This window comes from Protopterus annectens, chromosome 12.part0 (assembly GCF_019279795.1).
Source record: "Protopterus annectens isolate FY-2018-M chromosome 12.part0, PAN1.0, whole genome shotgun sequence".
NCBI lineage: Eukaryota > Metazoa > Chordata > Ceratodontiformes > Protopteridae > Protopterus > Protopterus annectens.
The window spans coordinates 19458548-19476684 of record NC_056746.1 but is presented as its reverse complement, the minus strand read 5'-3'; the positions used below and the strand labels follow the sequence as shown (position 1 = coordinate 19476684).

General features: G+C 40.4%; 1 long non-coding RNA gene across 1 annotated transcript in view; it reads right to left on the bottom strand.

Moving 5' to 3' along the window:
- LOC122816336 overlaps window positions 1-17118 on the bottom strand; it is a 60989-nt gene extending 43871 nt beyond the window's left edge. Inside the window, exon 1 of the long non-coding RNA XR_006367074.1 lies at window positions 16715-17118. This is a non-coding gene — a long non-coding RNA (uncharacterized LOC122816336). The remainder of the gene's footprint in view (window positions 1-16714) is intronic.
- Between the last annotated feature and the right edge of the window lie 1019 nt (window positions 17119-18137).

The window sequence follows — 18137 nt, the reverse complement described above, 5'->3', positions numbered from 1 at the left end:
AACAGCCAACTCACCTCTACCACTTACCTAAACATCTCTTCTACCACAGTTCTACACCAGTTAGCTCCCTTACACACGCACACACACACACTTACCTACAATACCAGATCTGCCCACTAGGTGGCACCCTTATCCTATCCATCTTTGCCTCGCTCTGTTCTAACTCTGTAATTTCAACTAATTTCTTATGTCCTTGACCTGATCCTCTTCATACTCACCTTGTGCCCTTTCAGTACTTTACCCCTCTGGCTCTCCTTTTCGGTAGACTCCTGTACCATCTCCGAACTTCTCCACTCTGGTCCTACCTTTCTAACCTGTAGCTAACTGCATTGCTGATAGTTTCCTCTCTAACTTCTATTCCTTTTGTCTCTACCCGCTTCGTTCGCCCTGCGGGCTCACTCCGCTCCCCTACCCCCAATTCCCACTGCATCTACATTTAGACCCATTTAACCACTCCTACTTCCTCTCCAACCTCGAAACTCCACCCCTTCCTCTTCCCATCTCCTCCCACTTTCATACAACCCTTACTTCACATCCCTCCCTCCCTCCTCCTTACTCAACACCATTACATTACTTATCAAAACCATAACATGCTTAAAAAATACTCATCCTTCCCAATTCAACTACTCCTCCTGAACCTTGCCTACATCTATCTTACCAAACCTTATCCCATCACCCACTCACCACTCTTACACACAACCTGCCCTCTCCATACTTCACAATCCAACTTCAACTTGATATCCCCTGAACTATATCCCTTCAACAACAACCTATGTTTTCATTTCAAACTATCCCCCCCCCCTCTTAAAACCTCAACTACTCTGCCCTCCATACCTCCCACTAATCTTTCAACTTATGCCTCTCAATCGAAATAATCCAAATACCTCCACTACTTAACTCATCTTCTAACTTCCATACTTTTATCTGGTGATATACACCCTAACCCAGGCCCAACCCCCTCCTCCTCAATAACTAAATCCATCCTACTTGCATCTTTTAATGCACAAAGCTTAGCCAACAAAATTCCAAATCTCCATGCCTGGCTACTCCATAACAAACCAGACATCCTAACTATTTCTGAAACCTGGCTAAAACCTCATGTAAAAAATGAAGAGATAGTACCACCCAATTACTCTATCATCAGAACATATAAAAACCATAAAAAAGGTGGTGGAGTGGCTCTAATCTACTCTTCCTCCCTATCCATAACACCCTATAATAAAGCCATTCCAAAGTTCGCTAATGCAGAATTAATACTAGCTCATCTTCAGCTAAACAAACATAAACTTATATACATTGCCTCTCTTTACATTCCCCCTGGAGACAATGTCCCAAATACTCGAAGAAATCCTCTACTGGCTATCAACTAATATCTGTAATGAAACTATAATCATGGGAGACACCAATATTAATTGGTCTTCCATTCAGTCCCCTACTCACCCCCACAACATCAACCTATACAACTACTCTCAACTCATCAACTCCATAACTAAGCCATCCAAAGACTTCACTAGTGGAAACATTTTAGACTGGATTCTAGTCTCCCACCCCCACAACTACCCTGATAGTGGAACCCTCCCCGACTCCCTCAGTGACCACCTTCACATCTTCACTAGACGTCGTCCTTCTCCCTTACTAGCTACTCATACTTACTTAACTACCCGATGCCATAGAAACATTAACCCAGAAGCTTTCTCTGACACCCTTAAATCACTTAACTGCTACCCTCTAAAAACTCTACCACTTGAAAATGCAATAATTCACTTTAATACTACCTTCCTACATCTCCTAAATAATCATGCTCCCTTAATAACCAAAAGAATAAAAAGGAAAGCCACCCCCTAGTTAACTAAAAGTACACGAGCCACCATGCGACTTAGAGATAAAGTCTGGACACAATACCAGAGGAACAAATCTACATCGAACCTCAATGAATACAAAACTCTTCGTAACTCAGTTAAAAAGCTTATCTCAGCAGACCGTCGAAACTACTTCGTCCAACTTCAAAGCAACCATAAAACCACCCCACAAAAGTTCTGGAGAGGTATAACTACCCTCTTAAAACCTGGTACTACAGAAAACCCTAACCCTCCCCAAATGTACAATACTCTGATCTTGCTACCAAATTCAATTCTTTCTTCATTGACTCCATTTACAAACTTACCTCTTCTTTTTCAAACAACAACCCACCTCATACCTCCACTTCTCCTCACCCATCTCCCCCTCCAACTTCTTTCTCTCATTCCTCACCCTCCCAACCCCCTCCATTTTTCATTAAACCTATTCCTACTTCTACGATAAGAAAACTCCTGCAGAAACTAATACCATCCAATGCCCCTGATAACATTCACTCATACTTTCTCAGCATAGCTGCCAAAGCCATTGCCCACCCTATCAGTATCCTAATCAACCGCTCTATCCAAGAAGGTCTTGTTCCTCAAATCTGGAAAAAAGCTTACATCATTCCCCTGCACAAAAGGAGGAAATAATACTAATATTTCCAATTTCCGTCCCATCGCCCTCCTCTCTCCCATTTCCAAAGTCCTAGACAAATGTATCCACCTTTAACTCCTCCCCATCTCTTGGACAACAACCTATTAACTCCTACCCAACACGGATTCAGACCCCATCATAGCACTATGACTGCCCTCCTTTCCTTCCTTGAAACTGTGAATAAAGCTAGATATTCCGGCTTCACTGTATCTATCATCCTTCTCGATCTAAGGCCTTCAACACCATCTCTCATAACCTACTTCTTACTAAACTAGCTAACCTAAACCTCTCACCCTCTTCCCTCAAATGGTTTACCAGCTATCTCTCCAATAGGCAACATGCTTTCAAATGGAAAAAGGCCACCTCCACCTTCCTCATCACCCCCACAGGTGTCCCACAAGGTTCCATACTGGGCCCACTCCTCTTCAACATTTTCATTAATGACTTTTACTGCTCTATCTCTCTTGCTAACGTTATCCAATATGAAGATCATTCCACAATCATCTGTGCTGCCCCATCCATCCCAACTCTTTTAAAACTAACTCAAGATGCCTTCTCTACCACAGAACAATGGATGAAAGACAACAATCTAGCACTCAATGCTGCTAAAACTAAACTTATGATTTTTACCGCCTCTAAAACTAAGAATTTAGATAGGAGTTCAAACAGATGACAAGCTCAAATTTAACTTCCATCTACTACTAAACATAAAAAAACCCCACCAAAAACTTGGCATGCTCTACCGACACAATCTGTTTTTCACCTCAACTACTAAACTTACTCTCTCTACATTTCTCTTAACCTCCCTTCTCTATGGAGCCCCTCTTCTAACAAACCTACAATCATATCTCAAAACCAAACTGTCCTCTTGTTACAATAAAATAGCCAGATTCGCCACTAGCAACAAATTATCAACCCATCACTGTGAATCTCTCCACAAACTCAACTGGCTAGAGCTACCAAACTACCTCTCTCAGCTCACCTATGCTCATAAACTCATTTTCCAGCCATCCCTCTGTCCCTACCTCTCCACTACCTTTAAAATGCACCACACACAAAGACTTCTCAGAACAAACCATCAAAACCTTATAGCAGTTTACAGACCCCCTCCACCCCCCAGGACAACACCTCCTGTCACACTCTCTAGCACGCTTATGGAACTCCGTTCCCCCCCTCCATTCGTACCATTATTAGCCTCCCCATCCTTTAAAAAAATCACTCCACTCTCATCTAACATCCACAAATGGAATGCTCCTGCTCCCATCCCTCATAGCCTACACTTTACTTAACACTCTTTCCCCTTCCTTCTCTCACATCCCAGGTAACAAATTCTTGCTTGCTTCTATTATACAACTCCTTACTAGTATCTAGCAATTCCTTACCTACTGCATCCAACTACCTATCCTCAATCCTACTAGAGAAGAAAAAAAAAATTATACTTTTGACATTATTAACTTTGAAATACTTCTGATCAGTCTGTTTTACCTCTGTAATCTTCATGCAATCTAGGTTTGTATATTAACTTTTGTGTAAATCGGTATGAGGAGCTTTTCTCCCCAGGACTCAATTGAAAATGGGTTCTTCAGGCCCAATGGACTATCCTTGTTAAACAACTGCAAATAAAATAAATGAATCTGGGCATCTTGGGGCAATGCAGCAATTGCCTCATGTACACAGACAACTCTCTCCTCCTACCACCCAACACTACAACCTGTGACAGAGATGCACTTATATAGCCAAACTGGAAGCAAAGCTCTCTTCACCCAAGACTGGACTAGGCAGTCAAGAGGAGAAGGTAAACACTTGCACCACACCACACATCACATAGTCCCTCAAAACCTACACCACCAAAACACACACATAAAAGCACAAAACACACACCTACATTCGTGGAGGCACTCAAAAACCTGTCCAAGCATCAGGTACCTCCAAAGAAGAAACGCAAGCAAACTCCACCCCCCCACAACACAACCTAAATGACACATAGCCCACAAAATCAGTGTGGCACTCCAACAGCCCATAAGGCATAACAACTTATCCAACACTCTAGTCATAGGTGACTCTATAGTCAGGCACACTGATGTTTCACTCACCAGGCTAAACAAGGAGAAAGTTACTGTAAGCCGCCTGTCAGGTGGCAGGATCTACCACATAACGCACGCACTCAGGTCACTCCACAGGTACAAATATGACACTGTCATTGTCCATGTTGGTGTGAATGACCTGAGATGTAACTCCCTGGACTACATGAAGAGACACACGGAGGAGCTCTCCGATCTTGTAGCCCAGGCAGGTATGAGCCTAGCCCCGAGTAGCATCCTGCCATCACCCAGAATGATACCACAGTACTAAGACAAAATGATTCAACAATTGGCTAAGCTTCTGGTGTCATTCTAAGGGGATCCAGTATTTGTCTGCCTGGGACGACATGATCGACAGACCACAATGCTTTGCCAGAGATAGCCTGCACCTGTCATTCTTGGGATTCCGGATACTGGCTAAGGTTCTTGCCACCCCATATAGTGCCTTTTTTTAGGCAAGGTTCAAATGACAAATTCACCACCGTAACAGGTACAAGCAAGCAAAATCTGAGGGTAATGCTACTCAATGCTAGAAGTCTAAACTTCAAAATGCACTCACTCGAGGCACTCCCTAAAATGGAGAACATCGACATCTGTGCAGTGACAGAGACCTGGTTCAAAGCTCCAGAGAAAACTCCTGCGTTACCAGGCTATAATTCATACCACACCTTTCGGCCACCTACCCGGAACGAAGCACTAAAGGTGAAGGCGTGTCCATATTCATTAAGGATATCCACACCTCCAGGCTAGTTGCACAGCATAAAGTATCAGAGATTATCCAAGTGCAACTAACTCTGGGCAAGACCGCAATCCAAATTGCAGCTTGCTACAGACCCCCCCCCACCATGCCCCAGGATTCCCACTCCTCATTTCTTGATACACTAGAAAGTATTAGGGTACAACCCAACACCCTAATAATGGGCGATTTCAACTACCCCACCATTAACTGGGAAAACTACTCATGTACCAACTCTTTTGCTCAACGTTTTCTGGAATTCATAAATTCCAACACCTTGGATCAACTTATTCACACCCCCACCAGGGGCAGCAATATCCTAGACCTGGCCATTACCAACATGGCCAACCGGTGTTCCACACCAGAGGTCAATTCCTCACTGGTCAGATATGACCACAAGCTAATCACCCTAGACATCCACATCCCGCCCCCAATTAGGGAAACTACAGTAAAAAACATCTCCAAAGCCAACTTCACACTTCTTAAGACAGAAGTGGCAAACTTCATGACACCCATGCAGACGGACAATAGAGGTACGACTGCTGAATCCTACACAAATGCACTTTATAAGCACTTACATGAGTGCATGGATCACGCTATCCCTAATAGGTTCATAGGTTAGTACTAGGCTAACTGCCCTTGCAAGCTATTTTAAGCCTAGCCAATTATCCCTTGTGAGACTCAAACCCTGCACCTTGTGTTTGCAAGGCAAACACCTTAACCACTAGGCCACCCTCCCAATAGAACCAAGATGCTATCCTCCAAAAAAAAAAAAAAAAAAAAAAAAAGAAGCCAATATGGTGGCCCTCTGCCATAAACTCTACAACAGAAGAAATAAACTATTGCAAAAAAAAAAAAAAAGTAAAATCCCATGACTGGAAGAACTCCCTGGTCAACCTCAGTAAGAAGCTGAGATGAAATGAATGATTTTCGCTGAATAGCGAAGTTTTTAATGCTATTTTAAAGACAAGAGCAATAAAATCTTTTCTATTCCAACATTTCTCCAACGGTCTGGTTCTTCGAACAGTGGAAGTGTTGCTTTGGTGTAAACTGCTTTGTTTTTCGTATTATTGGTGTATTAGAGGGCGACGATGCTCCGGTGACACGCGCAGAGTTCAATAAAGTTTTGGATTTGTTAACCCAATTAAATGAGACGCTAAGATGCAATAGAGGCGGGACTTGCTGTCCAATTCCTGGTAACCAAGAACAGGCGTTCGAGCAAAATAAAACACGCACAACTCGTGAAACAGTGGTTCCACAACAAGGAACGCAAGACGACTTTAACAAAGGACCTTTTTCATCTAAACAAGCTGGTAACAATCCTGTGGATATATTTCCTGGTCAGCGTTCATCTGAATTTGATGCTCCAAACAAACAATTTAAATTTCAATGTCTGGGCAGACCAGCAGTTCTGGTTCAAACAAGGTACTGTACAAGTTGATAAAACTGACATTGAACAGCAGTTCAATAATTTAAAAGAAAGATTATATTCATATAAAAGTAACCAATTAGAGATCAACTATTTAAAAGAATGTGTAAATGTTGAATGGGTACCTAAGGGCTTACGTTGTTTTAAGTTTCCCCAACAACGTGCAGCCAAGTACAGCATATTATGAGAAACTGTGTAACATTTTTAACAGAGCTGGACTGCAGGTGTTGGAAGTAATGATTGAAGAATATGAAGCTAAGGCTGACATTCTCCTAAAGGATTTAAATGTCCAGAATGAAAAGTTGATTAATGACACCAGTTTTTTTATCTGTTAAAAAAAGCTATGATAATGTATTTAATGAGGTAGACCAGTATTGTTTGAAAATTTTGAAGAGGAAGATTAATGAACTAGAAAGGGATTTAAATGAATACAAAGAAGGGTTAGCTTACCCTGTGGTAATGAGAAATAAATGGAAAGACGACCATAATAGGGTTGGAGCTCAAGTAAATACATATAGGAATGGCCATGCACAACCTCTTACTGAACCATTGAGAATGAGTGAAAGATTAGCTGAAAAAAGTAGAAAGAACTCACATCAGGATTTTCACTTCCCCTAGGACACATTAATAAGGAGGGGGGAGAACTTTCAACAACAGAAATAGAGAAAGTCATAGATTTGGGGATGACTAATAATAGTTTTTTAGATTTTAATGACTCCAATGAAGTAGTTTTACATGAAGGTGAAGAAAGTAAAGATTATACCTTTGTGAAGGATAAAAATTTCATAATATACAATTTTACAGAGATAGAAATCAAGATGGAGTTTTTTGATTTGTTTATAAAAGGTCTCCATTTTATTCCAGCGTGCCCTGCTGATTTAGCAGAAGCTTTAATAGATTTGAAGCTATTTATAAGGCAGATAAAGCCAGATAAAGGAGAAGGGCTGGTTTTGATGTATATGCAGGACTATGAAATGTATCTGTTTAATATGTTACAAGACTCTGAAAAATATGAACTGTTATCCAAAAATGAAGTGAATTTAGCTTATTCTAAAATTAAGTACACCCGGATGGACAATTTATTGCAAGGATTCATCAATGAGGAGGTATATAATTACCTGAATGTTAACAAACCTAAGATACCAATAATTTTTGGAATCCGTAAGACACACAAAGGTCTTGAACCATTAAAATTCAGGACTATAGTGTCAGGTAAAGGAGGTATTTTAGAACCTATCGGTAAGTTTGTTGACTATAGGCTCAAGAACTTTGCCACAACCTTAAAATACATATGTAAGGATTCATGGGACTTTTTAAGAGGTATACAGGAAGACTTTTTTCAAGTAGATTTAATACTGATAACTATTGATGTTGTGGATTTGTTTCAGAGTATTCCACATGAGCAGGGTTTAAATTGGTTCAATGAAACGTTAGTGAAAGAATCAGGTTTGTCAGCCAATACCATCAATTTACTTGTTGAATTCATGGAAATTATATTGAAAAATAATTTCATGTTTTTTAATGGAGATATACAAACAAAAAAAGGGGGTGGCAATGGGTGCACCATGCGCCTCAATGTATGCAAATATAGTATTACACAGATGGGAGCAGGACTTCATTTTTTCCACTCAATGGAAGGAGTATATAAAACATTATACCGGGTTTTTAGACGATATAAGTATTTTGTGGAGTGGTACTGAGGGACAATTTTGGAATTTTTTGAATACATCAATTCCACGACTTCTTTTTAGTCTTTCACACATGTCAGTAGTAAATGAGAAAATGAACTATTTGGACGTGACAGTTTCTAAAGATCGTGTCAATAATAGGTTCACTTCCAAATTGTACAGAAAACCCACTTTTTCCAACACATACCTACATTTCACAAGTGACCATCCTTATTATCAGAAAAAAGGCATTATTAAAGGGTAAATGATCAGGGCATCAAGAATGTCAAGTACTTTAGAATATTTTATGGAAGAACTGATGACATTAAAAAGTATGTTTTTAGAAAGAGGTTATCCTGTAGGATTGATAGATGAGTAAAGAAGTCTTGGAACATAGAAAGAATAAATATCCCCCTTTATTAGGTTTGGGACAGACTCAGGAACCAAAACCCAGTCAAATCAATAATACTGTTTTTTCTAATAACTATACACATACCTATTCAAGTAACTCTCAACAAATTGCAGAGGTAATCACTAAGTTTTGGCCGGTTTTAACAGGACATGAAGAATTGAAAAAACACATTTAGAAGTATCCCAGATTTACCAGACGTAAGGACACCAACATAAACGAATTATTTGAGAAGTTTCAACCCCAAGGGAGAACTAGCAATAGTAAGAATTTGAAAAAAGGCACCTACAAATGTGGAATGTGCAAGCAGTGAATATCTATTTCAAATAGAGGCTCTTTATATATTCCTTCAAGGAATTTTTATTTCAAAGCCAACATGTATGCGAATTGTGCAAAGCAAAGGAATAGTATATTTGGGTTATTGCACAAAGTGTTTGAGTTTTTATGTTGGTAAAACAGAGAGATCATTAAGAAAGAGAATTTATGAGCATTTGTATGAGGTCTCTAGAAAAAAAGAAACCAATGCTTTTTACAAACATTCTACTTCATGCCCAGAGATGTGTATAAACTTTATTGTGTTAGAACAAGTACAAATAGATGGCAGAGGGGGTGATTGGGAAGCACGTCTAAAATATAAGGAACTTTTGTGGCAGCTTAAAATAGATGTTGCCACTAGTCCTGGTTTGAATAACATAAACATAAAAAGTGTTCTTAAATTAAGAATGGCCAGACTGTGATTTCATAAGTAATTTAATGTATTGTTTACAGAAATTGTTAATCATTTGATCAGTATGCTATTTGTTTAGATACATTAATGTAATATAATATGGGATAATATGTTCATCAATTTTTTATAACACATTGGTTTTTAACAAGTATTAAGGGAGTATTTTTCACAAAATATTTATTAAATGTATTAAGAATATTTTTTAAACATTTGTTTATTCATTTATACATCGCAATATTTATATAAATTTTTATATACATTTCATATTTTTATATATATTTATGTATACATTAGTTTGAATAGATATTGGTAGTACATAATTAAATATTAGGGTAAAGAACATAAAGTGAATTAATTCTATTGTAGGACACAAGAATATGAATCCAATATATTTTAACATTTCAATAAGGTCAACATGATTTCCTACATTTTATTTATATGAACATCAATGTATTTTATAGTAATGGTATAATGTTGCAAATGAAGTGTAGTTAGGTTAGCTAATGACTGTATAGCTTTAAAACTTAATTATTACTGTTGTCACATGGTGGTAAATGAGCCCTATATTAACAGCTCTACTCAGCACATATTTCATCTTTATAAAGCTTGGTATTGAGACCAAGCGAAAGCGCTTGATTTTAACTGTTTTTCTGGTTAAATTAATTATTTTCGCTGAATAGCGAAGTTTTTAATGCTATTTTAAAGACAAGAGCAATAAAGCCTTTTCTATTCCAAAGTTTCTCCAATGGTCTGGTTCTTCGAACAGTGGAAGTGTTGCTTTGGTGTAAACTGCTTTGTTTTTCGTATTAAGAAGCTGAGATCCCCCATAAAATCGTCCAAAGCTAGTTACGAAAACAAAATTGCCACTGACTCTAAAGACAACCACAAAGCATTCTATAGCTATGTCAAGAATCTCAATGGCAACACTCAGACCTGCTTTGAGTTACAGCACAATGGCACTAAATATACAGAACCAACTGATATTGCCAACGTCCTGGCAGATAGGTTCAGTGCTAACTTACCCCCCTCTTACCCCCTAGAGGGCCAACCTCTATACCGGAAGAATGCAAAGTTCCTGTAATCATGGCTGCACAGGTAAAAAAAAAAAACACTCTCCAAAGCCAAGAACACAGCATCCATGAGACCTGACAATATCCCAGGCTGTGTTCTACCCGAACTACAGATTGAACTGGCACCCTACCCAAGTACCATGTTCAATCATAGCCTCACCTCAGGCTTTGTACCCACTGAATGGCACACTGCGACGATTATCCCACTCCACAAAGTGAGCTCCATGACGGACCCTGGGAACTACTGCCCCATTAGCCTGACGAGCCTGGTCTGCAAGGCCATGGAACGTATCATCATGGAACTCATAAACAAACAAAAACATTGGTAATCTCCAAACTCTGGACCCTACCCAGTTTGCATTTGTGAAAGGCAGATCATGTCTCCTAAACATGACTGACTTCTTTGATGCAGTCACCAAAGTCATACATGAGGGTAAGGTGGTTCACACAGCTTATCTAGATCTCGCCAAGGCTTTCAACACCATCCCCCACTCTGGAATTATAGAGAAGCTCACTAAACTAGATATAAATACCTATGTCACAAAATAGGTTGCCAACTGGCTCATGGACAGAATCCACACTGTGAAAGTAGCAGACTCCAAATCCGACTTCAGACTAGTGACAAGTGGAGTACCACAGGGTTCAGTCCTGGGTCCTCTCCTGTTTGTTATCTACTTCTCTGAAGTACAGGCTAACACAGAAGGTCTTTGGCTAACAAAGTTGGCAAATGACTGCAAACTAGGAGCCATAATCAAAACTCCTAACGATGCAGACATACTACAAAAGGGCCTCAATGAGACAGATGCCTGGTGTCAAAGCCATGGCCTGAAGCTCAGTGCCAAAAAGTGTATCGTCATCCCCTTTGTTAAAAACTCTGTACCCATGAACTAGCACATAAGTGGTAGTCTACTTAATGCCAAAATTGTGATAAGAGACCTTGGGACACAGGTGGACAGTAGTCTCTCCTTTGATAATCACATTGCCACAGTGGTCAGGAAATCCTTCTACGTGGCTCACCTCATCACAAAAGGTTTCTCATCCAGAAAAAAAAGAGGTCATTGTTCCCCCTCTACTCATCACTCATTAGACCCATTATAGAGTACAACACCCCTTTTGGTATGCAACTCACAAGACATCTACAACAATTGGAAAGGCCACAGAAATACCTCACAAATAGGATTACTGGCCTCAAACAGATGCACTACGCAGACAGTCTCAAAATAATCCAGCTTTACTCCGTGGCATATCGCCTACTCAGAGGTGATCGCTGCCTAACATACAAAGCTATGTCAAACCCAGAGCTGTTGGACATGCTCCACTTAAAGAAATCCCAATCCATCTGAGCTACACACTCTAGGGACCTAAACCTTGTCACCACAATAAACATGAACATGCTGGAGGGATAGATTCCTGTCCCAGAGTCTTCCCATACTCTGGAACAGACTACCTATGCCAAACAGAGCTCCCCATTAGCACTCAAGAAAAATCTTAATGATTGGATGGGACATAGGAAATTCACCACAGGGATCACTTCTGTGGCTCTGCTCGACAGGGGCACATGAAAATAATTTTCTTGGATGGCAAAAGCCAGAGTACCTTTTTGGTTAGGCTTATATAGGCTCTAGGGCTAACAGCCTAGTACCTACCTATGAACCTACGTGCAACTAACATTGGGCAAATATGCAATGTAAATTGTGGCCTGCTACAGATCACCCTCCATGACCCAGGACCACCACTCCACCTTTCTGGAGACAATGGAAAACATGAAGGTCCTACCAAACACCCGGGTATTGGGGAATTTCAATTACCCTACCATTCACTGGGAAAACTACTCAAGTACAAACTCACAGGCCCAGTGCTTCCTGGAATTAATCAACTCAAACACCCTAGATCAGCTGGTAAACTACCCTACCAGAGGTGAAAACATATTGGACCTGGTCTTCACCAACATGGGTGACAGGTGTTCCACACTGGAGGTCAATCTGTCACTGGTTAGATCAGACCATAAACTACTCATTCTGGATGTCCACACCCCACCACCACCTCCAACTAAGGAAACCACAGTAAAAAACTTTTCTAAAGCAAACTTCACCTTACTTAAGACAGAGGTGATAAGTTTCACAGCCCTCACGCCAACGGACAACGCTGCCCAAGATGCAGAAACCTTTACAAATGCACTCTATGAGCACCTACAAGTATGCATGGATCATGTCATCCCTAGCAAAACCAAGACTCACTCCTATAAGAGAAGGAAACCAATTTGGTGGACCCCTGCTATAAACAGGCTATACAAGAGAAGGAGGAAACTAGTTCAGAAAAAACGCAAATCCCAAGAAGGAAAGACATCCCTTATCAGTAAGAAACTAAGGTCCCTCATGAAATCATCCAAGGCTAACTTTGAAAGTAAAACAGCCAAGGATTCAAAAGATAAACATAGCTAAAGAAGGCTTTGTGGTAAAAATCTAAGTGGCAACTAGCAGATATGCACTGAACTAGTGCAAAATAGCACAAAATATACTGAACCTACTGATATTGCCAACATTCTGGCAGATAGATTCAGTGCAAACTTCACCCCCCTCTCACCCCCAAAAGGGCCCACAACAATACTGGAAAAGTGTAGTGTCCCAAAAATCACAGATGCACAAGTGAAAACAGCCCTTTCAAAAGCCAAAAACACAGTGTCAATGGGACCAGATGGTGTCCCAGGCTGAGTCTTGCACAAACTAACCCCCCCCACTAAACACACATAGAATGGCACACAGCAACGGTTATTCCTCTCCACAAAGGAGGGGCCACAACTGATCCTGGTAACTATCGCCCCATAAGTCTGACTAGCCTGGTCTGCAAGGCTATGGAGTGCATCATCATGGAACTCATTAACAAAGACATCGGAAACCTCCAAACACTTGACCCGACCCAGTTCGGCTTTGTTAAGGGCAGATCATGCCTACTAAACCTGGTTGACTTCTTTGAGACAGTCACCAAGGCCATAGATGAGGGAAAGGTGGTGCACACAGCCTACCTTGACCTCGCCAAGGCTTTAGACACCATTCCCCACTTGGGTATTGCAGAAAAACTCACCAGCCTGAACATAAACCCCAACGTCACGAGATGAGTTGCCAACTGGCTTACAGACAGAACTCACACGGTAAGAATAGCGGGCTCCAAGTCCGACTCTAGAACAGTCACAAGTGGTGTCCAGCTAGGCTCGGTCCTGGGACCCCTACTGTTCGGTGTATACTTCTCAGAAGTACAGGCAAACACAGGAGGATTATGGCTAACCAATTTCACTGATGACTGCAAACTGGGAGCCATAATTGACTCTCCGGCTGACAAGGACATCCTCCAATAGGACCTTACTGAGACGGACACCTGGTGTCAAAGTCATGGCCTCAAGCTAAATGCCAAGCAATGCATAGTCATCCCGTTTGGGAAAAACAAAACGCCCACGAATTACCACATAGGTGGCAGCCCCCTTAATACAGAAGAGGTAATAAGAGATCTGGGGACTCAGGTAGATTGTAATCTCTCCTTTGACAATCACATTGCCAAAGTAGTTAGATGGCCCACATAGAAGGATTTCCTAATTACTAAAGGGTTCACATCTAGAAATAAAGAGGTTATAGTGCCCCTCCACTCGTCACTCATTAGACCCATCAGAGTACGACACCCTATTTGGGATATACCTCACAAGACACTTCCAACAACTAGAAAGACTACAAAAGTAGCTCACTAAGAGGATTACTGACCTCAAATATATGTCATATGTAGCTCGACTGAAAAAACTCCGGCTGTACTCAGTGGCATATCACTTACTGAGAGATGATCTCTGCCTGACTTACAAAGCCATGAACAACTCAGAATTGACGGACATGCTCCACCTAAAGAAACCCAAGTCACTACGAGCCACGCGCTCGAGTGAGCTAAACCTCACCATAACAATAAATAGAACATGCTGGAGGGATAGATTACTGTCACAGAGACTCCCCATGCTTTGGAGCAAAATTCCAAACTACATTAGGCAGAGCACCTCACTAACACTCTTCAAGAGAAACCTTGAAGAGTGGATGGGTAACCGAAAACACACCCCTGGGATCACTTCATTGACTCTGCTTGACAGAGGATCAGTTAATTAATCAATGGGGCAGCGAAAGCGGACACACACTGGCTAGGCTTATAAATGCCCTCGGGCAGATAGTCTAGTACCTACCTACAAAGTGTATTACTTCCATTGCTTACTAATTTTTAGTTGTGTGACCTCAGGTACCAGTCTGACTTCACCTGTTGTACTGGGTGGTTTCTGCACTACACAATAGGTGGTACAGGAATTAGTGTGTCTGCCTCTTAATTCCAGTACCCAATCCTGAATTCTACTTGCTGCCTTTGCCGAGATTGCTCTTATGACCTCATACATTTCCTGGAGCCACTTCACAGGACTATACCACATTCCAAAGACACACTACTAAACTATCCCTGCAGACAGCATTTGCTGCGTGGGTGAGCAAGCTCTAAAAGAATTAATCTGACAAATTACTACCAAAGCACAATTTTATCAATGTTAAAAAACAATGAAATAAGCTTTGACACGCAGACAAATGCAGCTTACTTCAGATACAAATTTGCTAAGGACAAATAGATAAAAACGAAAAATATGGAAATTTCTAAATACATAAAAAAAAAAAAAAAAAACAAACACTATCCACTCCTGCTGTCAACCATTCACATTACGCCTCAGAGTCTCACCCAGGGTAGATTTTTAAATGGTTAATCATCTTTAAAATGCAAGGCTACATCTGATGAGGATTCCATTTCCCTAGAAAAAGTAGGGAAATTAACAGTTAACTGCTCGCCTTACTACAAACATTTTAATCGTACACTGGAAGAAAGTGGCTACCAGCTACTTTTAGCAGTCCTGTAACTCCAAACAACAATTGACAGTTTAACTTCTTACTTGGAAAAATGTAATGAAAAACGAGAGAAAAAAAAAAACATGGAAAAAACTCTCAACCGGTAGTTTATTTCTACACATGGGCATACCCCAGTTTTGTTAATACCCGTGGGTCCAAAACTAGATTACCAAGTCCCCTAGGGGCCCACTTGTGAACCATGTAAGACATCATCCTCAACATGAACAGCTGCCAAAAACTATATATTTTTTGCAAGCAGTAAGCATCCCAACCCAAAAATGGTAGCATGTTTCCACATTTACCTTAAACAGCAAATAATAAAAGATGTTACTTTGCATAGCTCTTTCTTATGCATCTTTAGTACTGTCACTTCTTAAAGACACTGACAAACACTACTACTGCTCCTACTTTAAAATGCAAGCACAGGGGACAAAAACATTCCAAGTGCCTAACTTTATATAGATACACTGCTCAGACAGCAAATAAATACTAATAACTTGTATGGCTAAAAAATACGGAAAACATTCTGTTGATCTGTATGCAAAATTGTCAACATGCAGCATTCAAAAGGGGAAACAGGTATACTTAAAAACTACCAATAAGAAATGGCATATAAAAACATTAAGAAATATTCCTCCATATTCAAATCTTAAAGTTTTATGTAGCTGATGACACTGTGAGACAGCATTACAAGACAGATTTTATCTGCATAAATCAAAAATTCCAACCAATTTATTTAAGTGAATGAACCTAATGTCTTCGAGTACATCATGTAACTAAAACCAAAATACGGCTCTGCAATAACATATGCAAAAAACACTCTTAAAACTCGCCAATGATAGACAAATGTTAACTTGATGGGTATTCCGCAGAGTAAAGTACTCTATGGGGGGGGGGGGGGTTATATAAATTAACAGATGTACTATAATACGAATCCTGTCACTCTTAAAGCAAACGGAGATAAATTCAATGCAGTAAAACTATCTTAACCTGTATCGGGTGTTACGGGGATGGACATTAAAGCACAGCTGAGCACCCCCACCCCCCAAAATCGGCAACTGCCAGTTATCTTCCTAGGGTTCGTTTAAAACAGGAGTGTGTGTCACATGTACAACTCACTTACTACAGCTATACTAGTAACCTTGGAGTCCACTACCAAATCACACCCACTAATGCATACAACGCATTTCCTTACCAAACAAGATCCCCAACTCGCAAGTTCACAGGAGCAGCCATCTTGGTAATAAACTACCAACCTCTAAGTCAGCAGAGTGGCAGCCGGGAAGGAATCCATGTCACGTGCTCTGCATACCCACCCCAACCAAACCCAACAACACAAGCTCGCACTCACATACTAGGTTTCGTGGTGACCCCTTGTGTTACAAGTGTGGTTATTGTTGTCCCTTTAAGTCTGTTTGCGTTTCTGTGTACGAGTGTTCCACTGCACGTACGTGAAACTCTTGTCAGGATCAAATGGAAGTTAAATTACAACACTACTTGGTTGCTAAGAGGTACACGGACACACGTGACAATGAATTTTCGGCCCCAATGATGTTCTTGCAGGTGCTTATTGGAGAAACCAATGTTGTGGTGTAATGCATGCATTTTGGAGCAGTACTTATGACGTCAATAAATGCGACGAAAGAATGGCGACGGTTTGAATGATGGTGGATTGTTATGTTTTTGTCGTCAGTTATTTGGTTGGTTTCGTATGAGATTGGATTTTTTGGATAACGCAAATAACTATGAACGAAGTTCTAAATGAGAAGACTTTTTCTTAACACTTCCCATTCCTGTCATGGAGCACCAGCTCTGAGAAATGACTCTTCTACGATGTTAGATACTTTGCTTTTCAAATCCATTTGGTGTAAACTCTCTCTTATTCTAAATCTTGGATATTTATGCAATTCTGTCCAGACGGATATTGTCCATTTCAGTTTGTTTTAAGATAGCATTTCTGTGAATTTGCTGTTTGTAGTTTGTTAGGAGTTGTTCACTGATCCTAAACTTGAGAACCAATTACAATTATTATTGCTGTTGCTTTTATAGTTGAGTACTTCGTAGGATTGGTGGTCCACGTGAGCCGACACGGGTGCATTCCTGTTTCGCTGCTAAGGGTGACTGTGGAAACTGTGAAGTTGATGTGTTTGTTTAGTAATTTTTAGGCTTTTTTTTTTTTTTTTTTTTTTTTTTTTTTTTTTTTTGTAGTTGTGTATTTCCTTTTAATGTGATGGAAGCTGTATGTCTCTTTCTTTGTCCTAAAGTATTTGGTCTTTGTATACTGCGTAACGGTTATTGAGAATGCCATTGTTTTATGCTAGACCTTACGTGCAAAATAATTTGCATGTTCAGTTTAAAGTTTCCACTGTGACTTTTAATTAAATCAAACACAGAACTTGGAGTTTAAGCTTGATAATTTTCCTGGTGCATCCTTAGTACTTGTGTGAGAAATTGTGGATGGGTAGTAGTGCGGAGGCAGGGATGGCTGTTGCTTTCCTCTCAAGCGAGTGAGAGTTCCCGTATCCTTATTCCATCATGGGCAACACAAGTGCTCTTTTATGCAGCATTTGCTGTTGCCGTCATAGCTTGAGTGTGTATTGGGGTGTGAATAGATAGCT